The 12733-nt window shown below is 44.6% G+C and overlaps 4 non-coding genes across 4 annotated transcripts; all 4 read left to right on the forward strand.

The window, feature by feature from the left end:
• Positions 1-114: 114 nt before the first annotated feature.
• trnav-aac (transfer RNA valine (anticodon AAC)) lies at positions 115-187 on the forward strand. Its single transcript has one exon. It is a non-coding gene; the product is annotated as a tRNA-Val (tRNA).
• Positions 188-3473: 3286 nt separating this feature from the next.
• trnav-aac (transfer RNA valine (anticodon AAC)) lies at positions 3474-3546 on the forward strand. The gene has a single exon. It is a non-coding gene; the product is annotated as a tRNA-Val (tRNA).
• A 3285-nt stretch (positions 3547-6831) lies between these two features.
• Positions 6832-6904, forward strand: trnav-aac (transfer RNA valine (anticodon AAC)). Its single transcript has one exon. It is a non-coding gene; the product is annotated as a tRNA-Val (tRNA).
• Positions 6905-10189: 3285 nt separating this feature from the next.
• On the forward strand, positions 10190-10262 carry trnav-aac (transfer RNA valine (anticodon AAC)). The gene has a single exon. It is a non-coding gene; the product is annotated as a tRNA-Val (tRNA).
• The last annotated feature ends 2471 nt before the right edge of the window (positions 10263-12733 follow it).

Raw genomic sequence — 12733 nt, forward strand, 5'->3', positions numbered from 1 at the left:
ATGTCGATTACGCTGGACACCAACGAGCTATTGGAAACAGAAAGGTGAAAAGAAGAACGGATTCAACTTTCACTGCCGGATGCCACTGTGCAGCCGCACGCCCGGCAGCGGCTGGTTTCTGTAGTGTAGTGGTCATCACGTTCGCCTAACACGCGAAAGGTCCCCAGTTCGAAACTGGGCAGAAACTGCTTTGTTCTTCAACTGCAGGCTTTTATATGGACAAAAGCTGAGCTTTCTTGCATGCTTTCCCATCTGCAAACCTGCCTTCGAATTTGCTTGAACAAATCTGCTCTGTTAGTGAAATGAAATGCAATTCCTTTTAATTACAGTGCAAAGCGTTGTTAAGTTTTTCTCCATCCTGGTTCTGATCATATGCCATTCTGTTCCTTCCACGAAAAGCAATACTGCATTTGCCTTCCTTTGCGCAAGCGGCTCGGTTCAAAGACAAGAAAGAAGCAGATGCTCTGGTGTCACAGCGAACCACGAATTCCTGAACTTGTCTGTCTGTCAAATGTACACCAAGGTCGTCTCAGAAAGACCTCGTTTGGAAACTGTCAATCGTTATTCAACGTGCGAGAATTGGCACCAAATATCCTGAATCATGTTTTGGTGCAATTCGCACGTTAGTGGCTCATTCAATCAGGAACAACAATGAAAGAAATTACACACTCAGAGGATCCTTTCGACTTGCGCATTCATAGCGTCGCTAGTATTAAGTTCCGCCCCGAGATCTAAGTCATGTTGGAACTGAAACGGAGGAATAGACAGAGAGGCTACAGAATGACATCGCATTCGTTTGGATTTCTTTAAATCACTGACGAGCAGGAAAATGTAAACGGGGAGGGCGAGTGGAGAAGTGAGGTAGTTGCAGCTCTGGTGAAATTCCTTCTTTGTGATTCACTCAGCAACCAGAGACGTGAAGGTGACTCAGGCGTGAAAGCTCTTCACATCGAAAACAAAAAACACTCAAGGGCAGTTAGCACCTCTTTTGGAATGGGGGTGGGGTGAGGTAATTGCCTTTTGACTTCTGTTACTATGTTCGGAAACTGGCTTTTAGCTTGAGGTGAACAGAAACTGCATTTCTAAAAAGCACCACGGAATTCAGCAAAATGTATTGAGTCGCGTCTCCTCGATTCCCACACAGGTTTCCAACTCAGTTGGTATCCATGTGGCTCATGTCCAGGAGTGTACATCTCAGCAGCAAATTGCACGGTTAAGGTAAAAGGCAAGGAAAGTGGCATCTCGAACTGGCTCCGAGGTCAGAGCATTCTCACAATGTGATCTGTCGTTCTCATGTGATCTGTCGTTCTCGGATTGTAATGCTACCTCCGGTTTTAGGATGGAGAACATTCTTTGGGACTCTTATTCTGAAAAAAAAAACAGACATAGTGACTGAAACTATGCTGCACGGTATGATGTGGATCACGGCCTGCTCAGGTTTGTGCATTTTCCCTGTAGTCCGGTGTGTTTCGTGTTCCGTGTAAAGGTGAAAGTCGTCCTGTTTCGAGCAATGGGTGAAATCATTTAGCAAAGCAAGAACTGAAATTCCAGTAATGTCAAGCAACTCATGGTTATTTGACCAAATCATAAGCGAACCCATATTCTCACGCACTCACAGATACATTTGTAGCTGAAAGAAGTCTGAGAAGATAGACTCAGCTTACCATTGATTTTTGTCTGGATTGATGGGCTATCAATATCTGCTGCGAAATTGACATTGTAGCCGGGCACATTCCAGCAGCTGTGCGAGTCCGAGCGGAATCATGGAACACTTTTCATGTGACTTTGCATCTGTTGATATGCAGGAGCACAATTGGAAATAGAAGAAAATGAGGCGGTGCTGCCGAATGGTAGTGTGGCCGAGTGGTCTAAGGCGCTGGATCCAGGTTCCAGTCTCGAAAGGTGCGTGGGTTCGAATCCCACCACTGGCATTGCTGCTGATCAACTCCAACGCTGCAGCTTGTTAAAATGCTGTTTCGGTGCCCACTGTACATTGATGTTGAAAACAAAAGTAAAATGGGTATGCATCCCAGGGAACCCTCTCTGGTGTGGGATACTGCCAAATATTTCAAAATGTCTCTCGTGTCGTGTTCGTGTTCGCCTCCCGCTCGGAAAATTGCAATCAGTTCTGCCGTCCCAGGCAAGTTGAGCTTTTACTGGAACTGAATGGAGACTGTTATTTTATCGCTGTTGTGAAACCAAGTCCTACGGTGACTCTACTCGTTGTTATTTGGGTTTCTAGCTGATGGGAAAATCGTTCCAATGAATTTCGATGTCATACCTTGTTGAATTTCTCCCATTTCCTTCATTTCCGTCCTGGAATCATCGGCAGGGAAAGGTAATCTAATCGAGACTGTGTGTGGTGAAATTCACTTTTTACGGCCAATTCTTATTATGTTCTTTCTTTCTCTCTTTTCAGCATTGTCTGGAAAGTGGTGGTGCACTAAGGCTGCAGAATGTTTGAAAGAGTGGTTTGGGAATGCCCTGTTGTTAGTTGTGAGATTACTTTATGACTCATGCCCTCGGATTGTATCACATTTAGCATTCATGCATCTCTGTGTCTGAAAATGCATGAGGTATGCCAGTTTTGTTTGTGTTCCGTGTTAAATGTTTTCTGTTTTGCGATTCGCTCAATACATTTCGATTTAACAGGGTTTCTGAGGTAACTTCCAGCAGCAAAAATCCTCAGCTGAGGATCTGGCAAAAATTCACAGAGTATGGTCAGTCGGAGCTAAAGTAAGGAAGTCGTTCGTTTCAGCAGTGTTTCACAATACTACCTTTCCCGTGAGCAGTCGAACAGGCTAAATGATTGTGCCACAGACTGCGACGGCAAACTCCGCTAAAAAGTAATCCTTTAAAGCCTGTCGAAGCAACATAACGTTATTTGGGTAGATCGTGAAAAAAGATATTCCGGTGGACTTCGTCCACGCTCACCACATAGCCAAAATTAAACAAGTCGCGTTCCCCAGCATTTGGCCCCAATCCCTTTTAACGCATCCTATCCAGAAACTCACCCGATTACCTTTGCAATTTTCTGAGTGTAATAGCCTCCTCCACTTCCTCTGGTAGATCATTCCAAACACGCACAACCTTCTTTACAGGAAATGTGTCTCAGGTCCTTTGTCACTTTCAGCCCACTCACATTAAAGCTATGCTGTCGAGTTTTCAACTCACACCAACTTGGGTAAAACACGTAAGTATTCAGTTTACCACCCATCCAGAAGGTCATGTCGCAGCTGTTACGCTGCTGGGAAAGTCGTCCCAGCCTATTCCACCTCGCCCTACGGTACAAACATCGACGACATCTTTGTCTATATTTTGTCATCAATTTAACGTGTCTTTTTGTTTACGTTTTCAGGATGTCGATTACGCTGGACACCAACGAGCTATTGGAAACAGAAAGGTGAAAAGAAGAACGGATTCAACTTTCACTGCCGGATGCCACTGTGCAGCCGCACGCCCGGCAGCGGCTGGTTTCTGTAGTGTAGTGGTCATCACGTTCGCCTAACACGCGAAAGGTCCCCAGTTCGAAACTGGGCAGAAACTGCTTTGTTCTTCAACTGCAGGCTTTTATATGGACAAAAGCTGAGCTTTCTTGCATGCTTTCCCATCTGCAAACCTGCCTTCGAATTTGCTTGAACAAATCTGCTCTGTTAGTGAAATGAAATGCAATTCCTTTTAATTACAGTGCAAAGCGTTGTTAAGTTTTTCTCCATCCTGGTTCTGATCATATGCCATTCTGTTCCTTCCACGAAAAGCAATACTGCATTTGCCTTCCTTTGCGCAAGCGGCTCGGTTCAAAGACAAGAAAGAAGCAGATGCTCTGGTGTCACAGCGAACCACGAATTCCTGAACTTGTCTGTCTGTCAAATGTACACCAAGGTCGTCTCAGAAAGACCTCGTTTGGAAACTGTCAATCGTTATTCAACGTGCGAGAATTGGCACCAAATATCCTGAATCATGTTTTGGTGCAATTCGCACGTTAGTGGCTCATTCAATCAGGAACAACAATGAAAGAAATTACACACTCAGAGGATCCTTTCGACTTGCGCATTCATAGCGTCGCTAGTATTAAGTTCCGCCCCGAGATCTAAGTCATGTTGGAACTGAAACGGAGGAATAGACAGAGAGGCTACAGAATGACATCGCATTCGTTTGGATTTCTTTAAATCACTGACGAGCAGGAAAATGTAAACGGGGAGGGCGAGTGGAGAAGTGAGGTAGTTGCAGCTCTGGTGAAATTCCTTCTTTGTGATTCACTCAGCAACCAGAGACGTGAAGGTGACTCAGGCGTGAAAGCTCTTCACATCGAAAACAAAAAACACTCAAGGGCAGTTAGCACCTCTTTTGGAATGGGGGTGGGGTGAGGTAATTGCCTTTTGACTTCTGTTACTATGTTCGGAAACTGGCTTTTAGCTTGAGGTGAACAGAAACTGCATTTCTAAAAAGCACCACGGAATTCAGCAAAATGTATTGAGTCGCGTCTCCTCGATTCCCACACAGGTTTCCAACTCAGTTGGTATCCATGTGGCTCATGTCCAGGAGTGTACATCTCAGCAGCAAATTGCACGGTTAAGGTAAAAGGCAAGGAAAGTGGCATCTCGAACTGGCTCCGAGGTCAGAGCATTCTCACAATGTGATCTGTCGTTCTCATGTGATCTGTCGTTCTCGGATTGTAATGCTACCTCCGGTTTTAGGATGGAGAACATTCTTTGGGACTCTTATTCTGAAAAAAAAAACAGACATAGTGACTGAAACTATGCTGCACGGTATGATGTGGATCACGGCCTGCTCAGGTTTGTGCATTTTCCCTGTAGTCCGGTGTGTTTCGTGTTCCGTGTAAAGGTGAAAGTCGTCCTGTTTCGAGCAATGGGTGAAATCATTTAGCAAAGCAAGAACTGAAATTCCAGTAATGTCAAGCAACTCATGGTTATTTGACCAAATCATAAGCGAACCCATATTCTCACGCACTCACAGATACATTTGTAGCTGAAAGAAGTCTGAGAAGATAGACTCAGCTTACCATTGATTTTTGTCTGGATTGATGGGCTATCAATATCTGCTGCGAAATTGACATTGTAGCCGGGCACATTCCAGCAGCTGTGCGAGTCCGAGCGGAATCATGGAACACTTTTCATGTGACTTTGCATCTGTTGATATGCAGGAGCACAATTGGAAATAGAAGAAAATGAGGCGGTGCTGCCGAATGGTAGTGTGGCCGAGTGGTCTAAGGCGCTGGATCCAGGTTCCAGTCTCGAAAGGTGCGTGGGTTCGAATCCCACCACTGGCATTGCTGCTGATCAACTCCAACGCTGCAGCTTGTTAAAATGCTGTTTCGGTGCCCACTGTACATTGATGTTGAAAACAAAAGTAAAATGGGTATGCATCCCAGGGAACCCTCTCTGGTGTGGGATACTGCCAAATATTTCAAAATGTCTCTCGTGTCGTGTTCGTGTTCGCCTCCCGCTCGGAAAATTGCAATCAGTTCTGCCGTCCCAGGCAAGTTGAGCTTTTACTGGAACTGAATGGAGACTGTTATTTTATCGCTGTTGTGAAACCAAGTCCTACGGTGACTCTACTCGTTGTTATTTGGGTTTCTAGCTGATGGGAAAATCGTTCCAATGAATTTCGATGTCATACCTTGTTGAATTTCTCCCATTTCCTTCATTTCCGTCCTGGAATCATCGGCAGGGAAAGGTAATCTAATCGAGACTGTGTGTGGTGAAATTCATTTTTTACAGCCAATTCTTATTATGTTATTTCTTTCTCTCTTTTCAGCATTGTCTGGAAAGTGGTGGTGCACTAAGGCTGCAGAATGTTTGAAAGAGTCGTTTGGAAATGCCCTGTTGTTAGTTGTGAGATTACTTTATGACTCATGCCCTCGGATTGTATCACATTTAGCATTCATGCATCTCTGTGTCTGAAAATGCATGAGGTATGCCAGTTTTGTTTGTGTTCCGTGTTAAATGTTTTCTGTTTTGCGATTCGCTCAATACATTTCGATTTAACAGGGTTTCTGAGGTAACTTCCAGCAGCAAAAATCCTCAGCTGAGGATCTGGCAAAAATTCATAGAGTATGGTCAGTCGGAGCTAAAGTAAGGAAGTCGTTCATTTCAGCAGTGTTTCACAATACTACCTTCCCGTGAGCAGTCGAACAGGCTAAATGATTGTGCCACAGACTGCGACGGCAAACTCCGCTAAAAAGTAATCCTTTAAAGCCTGTCGAAGCAACATAACGTTATTGGGGTAGATCGTGAAAAAAGATATTCCGGTGGACTTCGTCCACGCTCACCACAGAGCCAAAATTAAACAAGTCGCGTTCCCTCGCATTTGGCCCCAATCCCTCTAAACGCATCCTATCCAGAAACTCACCCGATTACCTTTGCAATTTTCTGAGTGTAATAGCCTCCTCCACTTCCTCTGGTAGATCATTCCAAACACGCACAACCTTCTTTACAGGAAATGTGTCTCAGGTCCTTTGTCACTTTCAGCCCACTCGCATTAAAGCTATGCTGTCGAGTTTTCAACTCACACCAACTTGGGTAAAACACGTAAGTATTCAGTTTACCACCCATCCATAAGGTCATGTCGCAGCTGTTACGCTGCTGGGAAAGTCGTCCCAGCCTATTCCACCTCGCCCTACGGTACAAACATCGACGACATCTTTGTCTATATTTTGTCATCAATTTAACGTGTCTTTTTGTTTACGTTTTCAGGATGTCGATTACGCTGGACACCAACGAGCTATTGGAAACAGAAAGGTGAAAAGAAGAACGGATTCAACTTTCACTGCCGGATGCCACTGTGCAGCCGCACGCCCGGCAGCGGCTGGTTTCTGTAGTGTAGTGGTCATCACGTTCGCCTAACACGCGAAAGGTCCCCAGTTCGAAACTGGGCAGAAACTGCTTTGTTCTTCAACTGCAGGCTTTTATATGGACAAAAGCTGAGCTTTCTTGCATGCTTTCCCATCTGCAAACCTGCCTTCGAATTTGCTTGAACAAATCTGCTCTGTTAGTGAAATGAAATGCAATTCCTTTTAATTACAGTGCAAAGCGTTGTTAAGTTTTTCTCCATCCTGGTTCTGATCATATGCCATTCTGTTCCTTCCACGAAAAGCAATACTGCATTTGCCTTCCTTTGCGCAAGCGGCTCGGTTCAAAGACAAGAAAGAAGCAGATGCTCTGGTGTCACAGCGAACCACGAATTCCTGAACTTGTCTGTCTGTCAAATGTACACCAAGGTCGTCTCAGAAAGACCTCGTTTGGAAACTGTCAATCGTTATTCAACGTGCGAGAATTGGCACCAAATATCCTGAATCATGTTTTGGTGCAATTCGCACGTTAGTGGCTCATTCAATCAGGAACAACAATGAAAGAAATTACACACTCAGAGGATCCTTTCGACTTGCGCATTCATAGCGTCGCTAGTATTAAGTTCCGCCCCGAGATCTAAGTCATGTTGGAACTGAAACGGAGGAATAGACAGAGAGGCTACAGAATGACATCGCATTCGTTTGGATTTCTTTAAATCACTGACGAGCAGGAAAATGTAAACGGGGAGGGCGAGTGGAGAAGTGAGGTAGTTGCAGCTCTGGTGAAATTCCTTCTTTGTGATTCACTCAGCAACCAGAGACGTGAAGGTGACTCAGGCGTGAAAGCTCTTCACATCGAAAACAAAAAACACTCAAGGGCAGTTAGCACCTCTTTTGGAATGGGGGTGGGGTGAGGTAATTGCCTTTTGACTTCTGTTACTATGTTCGGAAACTGGCTTTTAGCTTGAGGTGAACAGAAACTGCATTTCTAAAAAGCACCACGGAATTCAGCAAAATGTATTGAGTCGCGTCTCCTCGATTCCCACACAGGTTTCCAACTCAGTTGGTATCCATGTGGCTCATGTCCAGGAGTGTACATCTCAGCAGCAAATTGCACGGTTAAGGTAAAAGGCAAGGAAAGTGGCATCTCGAACTGGCTCCGAGGTCAGAGCATTCTCACAATGTGATCTGTCGTTCTCATGTGATCTGTCGTTCTCGGATTGTAATGCTACCTCCGGTTTTAGGATGGAGAACATTCTTTGGGACTCTTATTCTGAAAAAAAAAACAGACATAGTGACTGAAACTATGCTGCACGGTATGATGTGGATCACGGCCTGCTCAGGTTTGTGCATTTTCCCTGTAGTCCGGTGTGTTTCGTGTTCCGTGTAAAGGTGAAAGTCGTCCTGTTTCGAGCAATGGGTGAAATCATTTAGCAAAGCAAGAACTGAAATTCCAGTAATGTCAAGCAACTCATGGTTATTTGACCAAATCATAAGCGAACCCATATTCTCACGCACTCACAGATACATTTGTAGCTGAAAGAAGTCTGAGAAGATAGACTCAGCTTACCATTGATTTTTGTCTGGATTGATGGGCTATCAATATCTGCTGCGAAATTGACATTGTAGCCGGGCACATTCCAGCAGCTGTGCGAGTCCGAGCGGAATCATGGAACACTTTTCATGTGACTTTGCATCTGTTGATATGCAGGAGCACAATTGGAAATAGAAGAAAATGAGGCGGTGCTGCCGAATGGTAGTGTGGCCGAGTGGTCTAAGGCGCTGGATCCAGGTTCCAGTCTCGAAAGGTGCGTGGGTTCGAATCCCACCACTGGCATTGCTGCTGATCAACTCCAACGCTGCAGCTTGTTAAAATGCTGTTTCGGTGCCCACTGTACATTGATGTTGAAAACAAAAGTAAAATGGGTATGCATCCCAGGGAACCCTCTCTGGTGTGGGATACTGCCAAATATTTCAAAATGTCTCTCGTGTCGTGTTCGTGTTCGCCTCCCGCTCGGAAAATTGCAATCAGTTCTGCCGTCCCAGGCAAGTTGAGCTTTTACTGGAACTGAATGGAGACTGTTATTTTATCGCTGTTGTGAAACCAAGTCCTACGGTGACTCTACTCGTTGTTATTTGGGTTTCTAGCTGATGGGAAAATCGTTCCAATGAATTTCGATGTCATACCTTGTTGAATTTCTCCCATTTCCTTCATTTCCGTCCTGGAATCATCGGCAGGGAAAGGTAATCTAATCGAGACTGTGTGTGGTGAAATTCATTTTTTACAGCCAATTCTTATTATGTTATTTCTTTCTCTCTTTTCAGCATTGTCTGGAAAGTGGTGGTGCACTAAGGCTGCAGAATGTTTGAAAGAGTCGTTTGGAAATGCCCTGTTGTTAGTTGTGAGATTACTTTATGACTCATGCCCTCGGATTGTATCACATTTAGCATTCATGCATCTCTGTGTCTGAAAATGCATGAGGTATGCCAGTTTTGTTTGTGTTCCGTGTTAAATGTTTTCTGTTTTGCGATTCGCTCAATACATTTCGATTTAACAGGGTTTCTGAGGTAACTTCCAGCAGCAAAAATCCTCAGCTGAGGATCTGGCAAAAATTCATAGAGTATGGTCAGTCGGAGCTAAAGTAAGGAAGTCGTTCATTTCAGCAGTGTTTCACAATACTACCTTCCCGTGAGCAGTCGAACAGGCTAAATGATTGTGCCACAGACTGCGACGGCAAACTCCGCTAAAAAGTAATCCTTTAAAGCCTGTCGAAGCAACATAACGTTATTGGGGTAGATCGTGAAAAAAGATATTCCGGTGGACTTCGTCCACGCTCACCACAGAGCCAAAATTAAACAAGTCGCGTTCCCTCGCATTTGGCCCCAATCCCTCTAAACGCATCCTATCCAGAAACTCACCCGATTACCTTTGCAATTTTCTGAGTGTAATAGCCTCCTCCACTTCCTCTGGTAGATCATTCCAAACACGCACAACCTTCTTTACAGGAAATGTGTCTCAGGTCCTTTGTCACTTTCAGCCCACTCGCATTAAAGCTATGCTGTCGAGTTTTCAACTCACACCAACTTGGGTAAAACACGTAAGTATTCAGTTTACCACCCATCCATAAGGTCATGTCGCAGCTGTTACGCTGCTGGGAAAGTCGTCCCAGCCTATTCCACCTCGCCCTACGGTACAAACATCGACGACATCTTTGTCTATATTTTGTCATCAATTTAACGTGTCTTTTTGTTTACGTTTTCAGGATGTCGATTACGCTGGACACCAACGAGCTATTGGAAACAGAAAGGTGAAAAGAAGAACGGATTCAACTTTCACTGCCGGATGCCACTGTGCAGCCGCACGCCCGGCAGCGGCTGGTTTCTGTAGTGTAGTGGTCATCACGTTCGCCTAACACGCGAAAGGTCCCCAGTTCGAAACTGGGCAGAAACTGCTTTGTTCTTCAACTGCAGGCTTTTATATGGACAAAAGCTGAGCTTTCTTGCATGCTTTCCCATCTGCAAACCTGCCTTCGAATTTGCTTGAACAAATCTGCTCTGGTAGTGAAATGTCATGCAATTCCATTGTTAAGTTTTTCTCCAACTTGATTCTGATCATATGCCATTCTTTTCCTTCCACGAAAAGCAGTACCGCATTTGCCTTCCTTCGCGCAAGCGGCTCGGTTCAAAGACAAGAAAGAAGCAGATGCTCTGGTGTCATAGCGCACCACGAATTCCTGAACTTGTCTGTCTGTCAAATGTACACCAAGGTCGTCTCAGAAAGACCTCATTTGGAAACTGTCAATCGTTATTCAACGTGCGAGAATTGGCACCAAATATCCTGAATCATGTTTTGGTGCAATTCGCACGTTAGTGGCTCATTCAATCAGCAACAGCAATGAAAGAAATTACACTCTCAGAGGATCCTTTCCACTTGCGCATTCATAGCGTCGCTAGTATTAAGTTCCGCCCCGAGATCTAAGTCATGTTGGAACTGAAACGGAGGAATCGACAGAGAGGCTACAGAATGACATCGCATTCGTTTGGTTTTCTTTAAATCACTGACGAGCAGGAAAATGTAAACGGGGGTGGCGAGTGGAGAAGTGAGGCAGTTGCAGCTCTGGTGAAATTCCTTCTTTGTGATTCACTCAGCAACCAGAGACGTGAAGGTGACTCAGGCGTAAAAGCTCTTCAGATCGAGAACAAACAGCACTCAAGGGCAGTTAGCACCTCTTCCGGAGTGGGGGTGGGGTGAGGTAATTGCCTTTTGACTTCTGTTACTATGTTCAGAAACTTGCTTTTAGCTTGAGGTGAACAGAAACTGCATTTCTAAAAAGCACCACGGAATTTAGCAAAATGTATTGAGTCAGTTTGGGAAGCAAACCAGAAGCACTCCCAGCCTTAGCATTTCACGCGCTTGGATAAATAGACAAAGTCTTTTACCTGTTTAGGGGAGTCCAGAACGAGAGGGCATAGATTTAGGTTGAGAATGGAAACATATTAAAGAAACCTAAAGGTTTTCTTTTTCACACAGAGGGTGATGCGTGTATGGAATGAGCGGCCAGAGAAAGTGGTGGAGGCTGGTACAATTGCAACATTTCAAAGGAATTTGGATGGGTATGTGAATAAGAAGGGTTTGGAGAGATATCGGCCGGGTTCTGGCAGGTGGGACAAGTTGGTTTGGGATATCTGATCAGCATGGACGGGTTGGACCAAAGAGTCTGTTTCCATGCTGTACATCTATATAACTCTATGACTCTATGACTGCACCTTTACCAGTCATGTCACTGGTGCCATAGAATAGCTTCACGTGCTCATTTCCACCCCCACTTCCGGTTTGGTATTCGTGGCTCCTCCACGAAGTTTATCTGATACCGGTTCTCAGAACTGGGGTTATGTGACTGACTACAGCAATGGGTACCTCCTTGTGTGGGGAAGTTGGTGAAAAAAAACTGTTATTAACACACTGTTATTTAAACATACATTACACTAATATCCCGCACTACCCCCTGAACCTTGTTGTTTCTAGAAATCTATCAAACTCAGTCATCAACATGCTGTCCTCGATGGAACCACTACAGCGTTTGGGGATATCGAATTTAAAGATTCAGCTAATTCTGAATTCCCACATGTCTACTATCGCTCGTCTAATATTCCTGTTGTGCATCTGTTACTCTTTCTAACATATCCTCTGTCACTGTGATTATCACTGTTTTAAAAGCCTGTCTCCTCATGACTCAGTGATTGTTTAATTGTTAAAATATTCTGCATTGTGGCTGCAGTAAGCTCGTTAGAATCCGAGTCACTGCATTTTCCTCCTTGTGACTCATGCTGAAGAAACACGGAAAGGAATTAATTGATTTTACATGAAAGCATTCTCACAGATTACAATTTCCCCCCATCAAAGCCACTCTCTCACACACATTTCTGCGATTCATATTTAAGGATTCAGACTCACCCATTCTCAGAGAATTCCCTCCCTCCCGCAATCACTTACCACCTTTAAGTTCCCCCTCCCATTTCCCTTACAATCACTTTCACATTGACCCTGTTCAGCCTGTGTTGCTGCGCTCACTGTTGCTGGGTGACCATGCGTAAGTCTCACCATCGGGACCTTCAAACCAGTTGATCCATTTCGATACCGCGGTTGTGAGATCAATCCTCAGGTTGCAGCTTTTACTGACATGGACCTGCGATTATTGAAACATCAGGCTCAGGAAAAGGGCACAGGGCAACATTGAGGAAAATAAACTTTATTCAAAAAGCACCAGTTTCTGTGGACTTCCGCATCATTTATTTCACTTGTTCATTCGGCTCTAGCGAGACTATTGTGTGTAGTTATGCAATTCACATTATAGCAGGGATGCGACAGCACTGGAAACAATGCAGGGGGGTTTTGCCAGGATATTGCACGGGCTGAAGAAG

This window comes from Chiloscyllium plagiosum, unplaced genomic scaffold (assembly GCF_037043375.1).
Source record: "Chiloscyllium plagiosum isolate Xiang-an unplaced genomic scaffold, Cpla_swu_hap1 HiC_scaffold_48, whole genome shotgun sequence".
NCBI lineage: Eukaryota > Metazoa > Chordata > Chondrichthyes > Orectolobiformes > Hemiscylliidae > Chiloscyllium > Chiloscyllium plagiosum.